The 12,656-nt window shown below is 40.1% G+C and overlaps 1 long non-coding RNA gene across 6 annotated transcripts in view; it reads right to left on the reverse strand.

Moving 5' to 3' along the window:
- Positions 1 to 12,656, reverse strand: part of LOC140510549 (uncharacterized) — a 131,983-nt gene that overhangs the window by 28,039 nt on the left and 91,288 nt on the right. For 5 of the 6 annotated variants that reach the window (XR_011969281.1, XR_011969279.1, XR_011969284.1 and 2 more), the window contains one exon: positions 11,667 to 11,743. This is a non-coding gene — a long non-coding RNA (uncharacterized lncRNA). Of the gene's footprint in view, positions 1 to 34; positions 11,149 to 11,666; positions 11,744 to 12,656 lie in introns of those variants that run through there. The other variant, XR_011969280.1, reaches the window with a different exon arrangement.

The following is a 12,656-nucleotide window of genomic DNA, read 5'->3' on the forward strand; positions in this document are numbered from 1 at the left end:
GTATGGTGTATGAAACTTAGTAGACATGTAATAAATTTTTATTGAGTTTATTAATAAATATTTATTGATTGTTAGAATAACAATATAAACTAATATCAATATATCAAACACATATAATATATGTAAATAAAATATAAACTACAAAGCTTTACATTTTACAAATAGCTTTACATATATCATCTTATCTACTCCTCACAGGTAAGCAGTCAAATATTATTATTTTCAATTTATATAAATGAAGATAATGAGGTTCAGAGGGTCCAAGCCTTAGCATCACTTCCCAGACATTTCCAAACCATGCTACCCATATCCTAGACACTCAAAGTCTAACACTGGGTACTCTTAGTCTTAGATAAGGAAACTGAAGCTCAGATCATTTAAATGATTTGTTTAAACTCATGTAACCAGAAAATGGCCAAGTCAACAGTGAAAATCCAGGATTTGGCCGAGCCAATAGTAAAGCCCCTTGTGAGCCAAATCCGGTGATTTTCTCTAGCATCGCAGCTGTATGTATTTTCTTTTTTCCAAAGTCACCCTCTCAGACCTATTATTTTCTCAGTTCTGGGCTCTTTGTGGCACCTCACTGACGCCGCAGGAGACTGGCAAAGGAGAGAGGGAGCAGTTTGGGGCCAATCAAGGGGCACAGCCCCTCCAGCTCCATCACTTTGTTTTAATTCTTTTGCCTATGGAACCAACTGGGATCCCATGGTGAGAATGAGAGAAATCAGCCAAGGCACTAATCCCATTAGAATGTTCCAATTGTCTGTGCTCCCAAAACCTGATGGCACATGCATATGCAGTGATAGGATTACAGTCATGTAATCCAACCCAGATAATGCTCTGCATGAAAAGGAACCAGACAACTGCTGAGAACCATGACCAGCGACTGCCTCTGCTGGAGATGCTCTCGTGGAAGAACAAGTCACTATGGCACAAGGCAGGACTGGTGACTGGTGCCTTCAAGTATTTAAAGGGCTGCAGAAGAGGGATTGGCCTCATTCTACTTGACCCCAAAGGGCAGAGCTAGAAGCAGTCAGCATAAGTTGCAAAGAGCCAGATTTAAGCCAGATGTCAGGAGAAACTTCTTAGCTCCAAACATGGAATGGTCTGCTCTGGGAGGTCACCAATTTGTCCTTGAAATCTTCAAGTACAGGTTGGATGAACACTTGCCAAGTACGTTGGAGAATGGATTCTTTTGCAGGTACAGATTGGAACAGATGTCTTCCAAGTTTCCTTCCAAGGCTAAGATTCAATGATCCTGTGATCCCTAGATCCTTTACAGTTAACTAAAAGGAGAAATTGGGGATCCCAGAGTATACAGCAAAACCCATGTAGATAATAACATTTAAAGGTAAACTATAAAGCTTTAAAGTTTACAGATAGATTTACATACAGCACTTTATTTACTCTTCAGAACAACCCTATCACTTAACCCCAGTTGCTTTGACATACCCCCCTTACACACACACACACACACACACACACACACACACACACACACACAAACACACGCACACCAACAACAACAACAACTTTGTGAGGAAGATAAGGCAACAAGCCTTTATTAAGTCAGGCCTGTGCTAAGCAATTTGCACGTGTTATCTCATTTAATCCTCAGAACAACCCTGAGAGGTAAGTGCTATTATTATCCCCATTTTACATCGAAAGAACTGAAGCAGAAGTTAAGTGACTTGGCCAGGTTCACACAGTTAGGACGTGATGGAAGCCAGATTTGAACTCAGGCCTTCCTAACTCTAGGTCAGTGTTTTATGTACCACCTTGCTGCCTCTAAGGAATGCAAGTTATTTCTCATTTATAGATGAATAAAAATGACACTTGTCAGCTTTTTCCAAATGATATCAGCTGCCTTCCAGTCATTTTTCTTATTCTCGTCCCTCTCCTACTTGAACTTTAGACTCTGCCCCTGCTACCCCAGGCTGCACTGATGGACTCCCTCAGTGGGCATCCAGCTACATCTCATAAGTGGTGCTAGAGGCATTCTGTCCATTTGCTTTTTCCTGTGTGGATTAACAATAATAATAACTAGTATTTATAAAGTGTTTTGAGGTTTACAAAGCACTTAACATGTACTAATTCACTGGATCCTCACAATCACCCTGCGAGGTAGATACTATTATTAATCCTTATTTTGTAGATGAGGAAACAGAAGTTAAGCGACTTGCCCAGGGTGACTTAGCTGATATGTGTTTGAGGCCAGACTTTAACTCTGATTTCCAATTTATCCACCGTGACCCCTCATAGCTGTCTCTTCCGATAGGTTCTTTTTGGAAAGATCAGGGGTCTCACTGAGGAGCCTTTATGGGTGTTCTAGAACTACACCATCTCTAGGAAATCCCCCTTTCATTAGGACCCTGCCTGGGACAGCCTTCACAACAGTCATGGCCATCTTTGGTGAGTGCATTTACCTATTTAATGTGCCTCTGCACTGGCTGTCCCCTTCCCATTCTGTGGTGGCTATAATATACAACCTCCTCACTGCTGCCTCTTCAGATCCATAGTTTCCTGTAAAACTCAGCCATGGGCCTGAAGTTACAAAGACCTGAGTTCAAATCCTGTCTCAGACATTTACTAGCTGTATGACTGAGCAAATTACTTAACCTCTCTCTACCTCCATTTCTTTAGCTATAAAATGGGGATAATTAATAGCACCTTGTTGCAATAATTAATAGTGCCTATTTCCCAAGGCTGTTGGGAAGTTAGTGTGTGTAAAGTGCTTTGCAAGCCATAAAATGTTAGCTATTATTAAATATTTTGCATATACCTATACATGTACATATTGTCTCCTCCACAGAGTGTAAGCTCCCCACAGGCAGGAACAGTTTTGCATTTTCTTTGTATCAGTAGTGCCCAGGACAGTGTGCCCTGCACATATCAGACACTTAATAAATGCTTGATATTAACAATCAGACCGTTGAGCGATACCCTGTTAAGATGCCAAGGTTGCATCTCCCAGAGAATCTTATATGATCTTCAAATACATGCGAGCGGAAGCTTCAAGGATTCCTTGTGCTCTCCTGAGCTAAATGTTTGTGACAGATTAAAAGCCACAAATTGGAAAAGAAGAGGGGGACGCCTACAAATGGGCACCTTGGCAACAGAGAAAAGCAACAGCCTGACAGCAAGGATGGAGTGGAGAGAAGTATGAAAAATTAGCACCAAGACTACAAACGCCCAGTGTTCAAGGACCATCTTAGGGAGAAAGAGCCCTTGGAAGCAACTGAGCACATCACTGGATTTGTGCAGTTACAATAATGCACATCTGTGAGGATCATCAGAACTGTAACTAGGGTGGGGCAACCAGTGCTTTGCTCCAGATCACCAATATTTGGGGGGACTGGCGGGACTCACACTCTACCAGCCATTTAGCAACAAGGGAGCTTAGCACCTACTTAGCAAGAATAAAGTTAGTCAAAATTGAAAACTACCAGGTGACTTACCCCAAATGAGTATTTTTTGAAGCTTGCCATAGCTACCGAAATTGTTGGTGGATCACCCAATGTCATGAGTTGATCACCCAGCCTCCTAAATGGGCCTCCTTTACGTCTCTCCCCTTTCCAATCCATCCTTCAGATAGCTGCCAAATGACCTTAAGCATGTCTGACCGTGTCACCCAGCCTCCCCTCACCCCCACTTGATAAATTCCACTGGCTCCCACTTACCTCTAGGATCAAATAGAAATTCTTTTATTGGGCATTTAAAGTCCTTCAGATCCTGACTCCAATCTACCTTTCCAATTCTACTACACATTCCCTCCATTTCATCCCACAGTCCAACCAAATTGCCCTCACATAACCCTCCACATCCCACCTCCATGACTTTGTACTGGCTCTCCTCCAGCCTAGAAGGCACACCCTCCTCACACGGACCTCTTGGAATCCCTCATTTCCTTCAAAGTCCAGCAAAGTGACATCATCAACATGAGGTCTTTCTTGATGCCCCCAATTACTAATGCCTTTCCTCTAGTTAAATTGCTAATTATAACTAACATTCACATAAACTTTCTACAAGCCAGGCTCCATGCTAAATGTATTATAATTCCCATCTCATTTGATCCTAATAACAACCCTGGGAGGTATGGGCTATTATTATCTCCATTTTACAGATGAGGAAACTGAGGTGAAGTGACTTGCCCAGGGTCATACAGCCAGTAAGTCTCTGAAGTCGAATTTGAATTCAAATCTTCCTGATTCTATCACCTGCACTACCTGACAGCCTTATCACTTTCTGGGTTTTACAGATATTTTATTTAGATGTATGTATATATATATATATGTATATATATATATACATACATCTAAATAAAATATCTGTATATATATGTATATATATTATATATGTTTGTGTATATGTCTATATACACATATACACTATATATGTATGTATGCATGTTGGACATGTATGTGCATAGCCATGTAAAATATGCCTGTTATATACATATATAATATAGTGTATACTTATATGGTAGTGTATATTCTATAGTAACAGTAGTAAATACAGTAGTATGCATATATGTAGAATATATTATACACGCATATATGTGTGTAGTATATATTACATATGCATATATATGTAAATTTCTCTCCAAAGAGATTGTAAGGTCCTTGGGGGAGGAGAGAATGAGGCTGCTGACTTTGTGTAGCTCTGCCTCATTTGAATCCAATCCACCCACAAGTCAAGACATCACCCTCGTTATGTCATTGATGAAAAACAACAAAGAAGCTCCTTGGGAAAAGAGACTGTTTTCACTTTTATCTGTGAACCGCCAGCACCTCACAGACTGCCTAGCACATAGCCGGTGCTTAATAATTTTTTTATTGACTAATGGAAGAAAAGGTTAAAAATATGTCCAATATGTTTTGTTTAAGAAAGCAAAGAAACATATACTGCTCTTGGGAGATTCCAGCGCGTAGGACCCCAGATTCCAAGCCAGAATGGGATCTCAGAAGCCATCTAATCCAGCCATTTCATTTTACAGAGGAAAAAGGCCAAAAGAAGATATATGACTCGACCAAGGTCACATAGGTAGTGGGTGTCAGAAGCAAGATGTGACCCCAGGTCATGCACTTCCCACCATCCCAGCTGAGTTCGTTACAACTCACACACAAAAACCTAGACAAATGGCAAAGCAGCAGTAACAAGCAGGAGGAGTGATCAGTGATGTCAGTCCACTCCCTTGTTTAAGCTGCCCATGGTCCCTCTGCTCAGGACACACTAGGGAGGGCACAGAAATGCCATTATCTGGTGGGACCCAGCCAGTGGCAGTATGTCCCTCTGTGGAGCTCTCAAGGGCACTCTGCTCTGGCCCAGGAAGCAGTAAAATCTCTAAAAGATGGGACAGCTGTGTGAATAGACCTAGACTGTTAGGAATGTCCATTAGCTGGGTTGTACTGCATAATTACATAGTGGATTAGACCGGCCTTAGAGGGACAGATGGCGTTACAGTGAAATTCAGAACATTAATTCAACAGAGAGATTCTGCTGATGTCACAGAGTACTTGAGCTGTGTGTTCCAGTGTGTGTGTGTTTTTTAAGGGTTGGATAGTGATTTTCCCCCCTCCCTCAAACAGGGGTAGAGCTGCTAGAGTTAATTCAGCCTTGCAGTCACTCCAAGGCCATCTGTTGTTCAAATTAAAATACATATTTTTAACTTTAACCTTTCAATCTTTAAAGTTCTAAACCTTTGCAGGAGAAGCATTAACTTTTGCAACAGCTTTCCAGTTTCCCTGCTCGGGTGACATCAATGAAAGGCGAATGTCAGGTTGGGGAACGTCAATAAAAGACGTTGGCAGGTTGGCTGACATCAGTTGAGAGGGACTTAGTATTCACCAGGTTATTTTCTGCTCTTTCACTGCATGGTAACAGGCTATGCTCCCGTATGGTGAAGCTAATAGAAACTTTAAATAGAACCCGGGAAGGATAATTTAAGAACTAACATTTATTTCAAGGCATTAATAAAGAAAGAACCACCAAAAAAATCCTTCAGATTTCCGACACTTCTAGTCATCTATTAACCTATTGGGACATTCTAATGTAAGAATTAGAAGAAAACGAAGGGTAAATTTTACCATAGGCTACATACAGAAATAAAATCAGAAGAAAATAAAAACCTTTGGATATGAATTTATCTCAATTCAATTCATTGAACTATGTACCAGGTTATATGGTAGGAATTGTGGATATAAAAATTTAAAACTTCCTTTGCCTTCAAAATTCCCTTACTCTTAAAAAACTAACAATCTACTGGGAGAAGAAAGACAACAAGACTGTAACCTATGTCCCATAGCCCCAGCTCTGGTCTAACACTTAATAGATTCAATCTTGGAGAATTTCCCATATAAATCACTCTTTAGCATCTAGCCCCCCTCTTTTCCCTTGAGAACCTCAGAATTTGGCTCATATCTAATTGTCTATGTAAATGGTAAAAGTGAACCCAGCTCCTCTTTCCTCTCCCCCACCCCCAATTCCATCATGCAAGCACTTAGATTGGCAATATATACTGAATATAGGACAGCCATTATTTTACTTCACAGAAAATGTAGAGCATTAAGGATTTGCACCCAAGTCTGGAACCATGGTCAAAACAAGTCTTCCTTCTCATGATTCCCCCCTCTCCTCTGGACCTTCAGACTTAGAGCACCACCCTGTGGATGAGGTTCCCCTGAATAGGTAAAAGTTAATCCCCTTTCCATCCATCTTGCACAGTTCATGTGTTTCATATCTCCAAATATGCCTCTTCAAATTATGACTCTAACTCTTGCTTGTGAAATAAACCCAAATGTACCCCTATTCTATTTCATTTTATTGGATTCAGCCCATTGTACTAGCCTGCAAAGATTTTTTTGGATTCTGAGTTTCTTCTAATGTGTTGGCTATCTCTCCCACCTTTGTATCATTTTTAATTTTGATGAGCTTTTATCTAAGTCAATGATAAAATATATATATATATTACACCATAGAGGGACCATCACAGATCCCTGGGGCATTCCACTAGAGATGTTTTTCTCAGTTCACATGAAGCCATTAATGCCTGAGTTCAGCTATTAACCAACATCAAACCCTCATCTCTCCATCCTTTTCAGAGATAAATATGAGATAAGTACTTGGTCTATTGCTGGACAAAACTAGGTAAACAGTACTTAAAGCATTCTTCTCATCTACCAGTTGAGTAATCCTATCAGAAAAGGAAATCAGATTTGCATGGCATGACTAGCTCCTAGTGAAACCATGCTAGCTTTTTGTGATCACAACCTCCTGATGTCTCACTGGTCATCTCTCATAATCCATTCTCAGGTTTTGCCAGGAATCGAAGCCCAGATTATTGGAATATAGTTGGCAAAGTTTATTGTTTTCCCTTTTTTGAAAACTGACACATTTACCCTTTTCTAGTCCTGAAGTGTCTCCTTTTTCTCCACCATCTTAAAAAATGATTGACATTGGTTCAGCAATCACACCTGCCCAGTATAAGTTCTACATGTGAATGCATGAAAGATCTGTGATTTTACAAGCAGAGAGAACTCCTGGTCTGTATTTTCCACCTAGGAAGACTGAAGCCCATCTATGACTTAGTAGGGAAGTCTTAGGGAGACTCACAAAGGTTAAGTGACTTGTCCAGGATCATATAGTTGATAAATATCAAAGGTAGAATTTGCAGTCAGGTCTTTTATAACTCTAGTTAGCTAGGTGGCATAATGGATACAGTCCTGGACCTAGAGTCTGAAAGATCTGAGTACAAATCCTGCTTCAGACACCCATTTGCTGTGTGATCCTGGGAAAATCATTTAACCTAAATTTGACTCAGTTTCTTCATCTCTAAAATGGAGGTAACAGCACCTACCCGACAGGATTGTTATCAGCATAAAATAATATTATAAAGAGTTTTGCAAGCCTTAAGGCTAACTATCATTATTATTACTAAGCCCAGAATTTTATGTACTATGCCAGGTTGCCTTTACAAAGGCTTATTAAAAGTTTTTTAAAAAGCATATGCGCAAGTACAGGAGGAAGAAGAAGTAGGTAGAAAATAGTGTTAGTGGGCCACAATCTCAATCCATCAACAGTGTGACACATCAGCCAAAATAGCTAATTTGATCTTAGGTGCTGCTAATAGAATTTTGACAGGAATTAAATTCAAACTGACTGCCCTATAGTTTGTAGAATCTAGGCTCTTCTGGCTTCTGAAAATCAAGTCAACATCTGTTTCTTTCCAGACCTGTCACCTGTCAGCATTCTCCACCATGTTTTAAAGGGCACCTTAAAGAACAGGGCATTCACATTGACCAGCCCTTCCATTCCCCTGGGATGTTGTTCACTTGGGTCTTAGAACTTGAAATCATTGGGTTTCAATTCCCCTTTGATGATTTTGTTCTGGCCTTCCCAGTTCCCTTAGTAGAGGAAACAGAATCAATAAGAATTGCAGCTGTGTGTTCTTTCTGTAAGCCATTATCACTTACCAATACATCCCAGAGCCAATCCTAGCCTTTCTTTCATCATTCTCTTGGTCCCAATTAAGCTTTCAGAAGTTCCTTTGGTGGTGGTTAACCTTCTTCAGAAGCCTCAGATCTCTCTTGAGTTTTGTCACCACCGATGTTGCTTTTATGTGACCATGTATTGGCATCCCCCTCATCCTTATCTGTCTTTGCTTCCATCTTCCATTTATGAAATCTAAGTGGGTCAATGAGTTCCCTGTGTATCCTCATTGGGCATTCTAGATAACTTCTCCTTTTTCCTCCCTTTATTTTTCTATTATTATACTTTCATTCTTCAACACTTTCCATTCTTTTCAGGGCTAACTTCCCAGCTAAGTGGCACAGTGGACATATGACGTTAGGAAGACCTGAGTTCAAATTACCTCATACTCTTAAGGTTCCTGCCTGCAGGCCCAGCATTCTAACTACTGAGCCACCTAACTCTCTCATGGTTATATTGCCTTTATGAGGTCAGATTTCATCAAGCCTTAGTGAAATCCATAAAGCTGAATTTATATGATTAAGATTTCTAATGCACCATGTTTATTACCCATACTTCATGCATTTGTATATGTAATGTCGGAAGTCATGGCGATCATTACCCTTCTTTTTCGATATTATCTTCTAGGAATTATTTTGTAGTTAAAGAAGCAGAACTAAATCCAGAGTTAGCACTTTGTCAGCTCTATTCCTATAGTCCTCAAAAGGGACAAAGACCACATTAACTTAAGTTCTTAAGAACAAGAGTCAGCCCCGTTTTGCTCTCAGTCATCCATGGGCTGAGAACTGGGAATGTAGGACAGTATGCCCAAGAACAGCTGAGCCACCACAATGAATAAGCTGACCAAACATTTGGAAGTGGCAGCAATCTTTGGCCAGGTACCAGGTTGATATACATACAAGGGAGAAATGGTCCTCAGTGACCAGGTAGTCTCCAGATACCTACTGACTATACAGGAGAAAATGACATGCAGAAAATAAGGTTTGCTGTCTGTAGATAATCATACCATGGATGTTGTTCAGTAGGTAACTACATGACCCATGTAAAGTGTGCATCTGCAGCTTTTGGAATTTGTAGGGACTTAAAAATTTTTACTAGGTAAGAGAATATAAGAGGGCTGAGTCTTCATTCTCAGGGCAAGCACTCATACCATGACCTTCTGGTTCTGCCACTCCCTCTTGTTCCAGAAACATGAAAGAAATCTTTGGAGAAGGCACTCCAGGATAATTTGAACAACCTGACCCAGATTCCCTACAGGATAATATAGGGTAAAAATACCAAAAAAGATAAAAAGCGTTTCCATTTGAACCCCAAAACTAAGTAGTTAGTGATGGCAGAAGAGGGAGGCACATTGATCAGAGACCAAAAGGCAGAAGTGGTCATCAAACTGACTCACTCTATATTACTTGGGAGTGGAAAATAGAGAATTAAGTAGTAAAAGCAGAGAATGTTTCCATAACATCCAGAGATCACTTGAAGGTAATGGATGTGGGTTCAAGGTGTAAAAAAGCAAAACAGAAGTTGTCAAAGTAACATGGCCTAGGCACGCGTTAATGAACTGCTGTAATTTGGTAGCCCAGTGGTTAGTGTGTTAGACTTATGGTCAGGAAGACCAGTGTTCTGATCTTAACTCAGACACTTGCTAGCTGTGACCCTGGGCAAGTCACCTCATTCTATTTCTGCCTCAATTTTCTCTTCTATAAAATGAGCTGGAGAAGAAAGTGGCAAATCACTCCAGTATCTTTGCCAAGAAAATTCCCAAAAATGGCGTCATGGAGAGTGAGACATGACTAAAGTGACACAACAAATTTTCTAATCTGTAAAACAGGGATAATCAAAGCATCTATTTCAGAGGGTCATGATGGAGTCATTATAAGTCAGCTAGATCATAAGTGCATAGTGGACAGGACTTAGATTCAGAAAAACTTCAGTTCAAATTCCAGTCTCAGACACTTACTAGCTGTGTGACTCTAATCAAGTCACTTAATCTCTGTCTGCCTCAGTTTCCTCAACTGTAAAATGGGAATAATAATATCTCCTAGGGTTATTGTGAGGATAAAAATGAGATATTTGCAAAAGCTTTGCAGACCTTAAAGTACATTCATAAATGTTAGCTATCATTAGTTATTACTAATAAATGCAAATGCTTTATAAACCTTAAAGGACTACATACACGGTAGCTATTGTTACTAACTGCAAAAATTTTGGTCAAGGCTCCTCTTTATCCATACTCTTCTTCCTGTTGTGTCTATAGTTTCTGACCTGATGGGTGTACACGGACAGTTTTCTCCCAAGAACCAGAAGTCCCCTTCATCAGATTTTCAACTCTTTAGTCAAATGTATTTTTCCTGGCTCTCATTAAATGCATTCCATTCCTGGCCATCACTCCTTTATCTTGTTCTCAGACGCTCTCTTATTAACCAGCTGGCTATTCCTGTCCTAAACCCACCTTTCTTATCTGAAGGTCCAGCTATCAATAATGATAAAACCATAACCCACAACTCTAATGCCTTCCATTTCTTGCCCCCCATTTTTTTACTCTCTCTCAGTACTTTCTAGGCTTCTTCTGGCAATGTCATGCACACACACGCAAATCACTAGGCACAGCCAGTGGTCAGCAGGAGTCTCGGGAGGCTTGTCATCACATCTTGGATACACACCCTGGGAAGACAGCAGACATCCTTATTGTTTCTATCAGGTTGACATATGGCCACCTCAATCCTTCTCACTGGGTTATTGCGAGAATCAAATGAGACAAAATGCTATATAAATGTCAACTTTGATTATGTCTGTTCCGCTGCCCTCTTTTTTGCATTTTCTCATGGACAGTATGACTTTTTCCTAAGCCAATTGCCTCATCAAAACTTCCCCATCCTTTCTCAGCTCCCGCAGGACCCTGGTCTCTGCTAGGAAATAGCCACATAAGCTGATAAATCAGCCTCTGCAGATGGGCTAATAGGTGTTAATATAGTAATGCATTACTAACTCTGCCCAGCAAATGTGCATTTTGACAGGCAGCTTATATAAGAGATACCTTTGATAAAAGGAGTGACTCTAATGGTGAATTTTCAGGTTGATTTGATGGAAGGGGGAGAAGATCATGAGGTCTTAGATTTAGAACTGGAAGGAACGTTAAGGTCATCTAAGATAACTCTCTAATTTGACATATCTTCACTTACCTCATTGAAAGTGACTTGTCCATGGTTACATGATCTTCAGTAATTCATGTCACTTCTTTGGTCCTCATTGTCTCCATCTGTAAAGCGAGGGTTGAACTACTTGTATTCTAAAGTCTCATCTAGCTCAAAAGTTGTGTGATTCTATATAGAGTATGGAAAGCCATGGGATATTTTTGGGTTAACTCCATTAAGTGCCTATATCAAGGTAGGGTTTCAATCCAGGTCCTCTTGACTAGAAATCCAGTGCTCTATAGCACTAAGAGTAGGGGGACATTTCAATGCTCCTTAAATCACAACCCATGGGTGGCTTTCTACTTGGCTTATGCTTGGATTCCTAAACATTCTTGCCCCAAGATGCTTGAGCATACCTCTACCTGTGCTCTTGGGGGGAAATGACTTATTTGGGGGAGGGGAGTTAAAGCTAGAGTTTAAAAATGTTCTTAAAGTCATTTGATCAATGCTTTCTTCTTGATGCTTGTGCTTTATTCTTGTAGAGGACCAATAGTATCTAAAACATATCTTTAATTTAAGAACGCTGGTGAAAGCAATGACCAATCACAGTTCCACAGAAGTGAGGATGAAGCCTCTGCAGTTAGAGAGATGATGGACTCAGTGCAAGAATGGAAGATGTAGAGATAGAGATGACAGAAATATAGATATTTCTGGACATGACCAATGTAGGACTACGTACATTGATTACAAGGGTCTGGTTTGTCTTTTCTTTGTTTTCCAGTGGAAGGGGAGGTAGGTGGGAGAGAAAATAGTTATCTGTTCATTGAAAAAACATTTAAACACAAATATGCATGTTTATTTGATTTACGCTTTTATAAAATGTGAAGACATGTCCCAATAACCTTAAATATGAATACATTTTCAATCACTGAAATACAGTTACAGGCAACGTGGCACAATGGAAAGAGCACTGAACTTGTTGCCTACTGTGTGATCTCGAACAAGCCATGTCACTTCTTGGAGTCTAATCTAATCGTA

The sequence above is a fragment of the Notamacropus eugenii genome, chromosome 6, assembly GCF_028372415.1.
Source record: "Notamacropus eugenii isolate mMacEug1 chromosome 6, mMacEug1.pri_v2, whole genome shotgun sequence".
Classification (NCBI taxonomy): Eukaryota; Metazoa; Chordata; class Mammalia; order Diprotodontia; family Macropodidae; genus Notamacropus; species Notamacropus eugenii.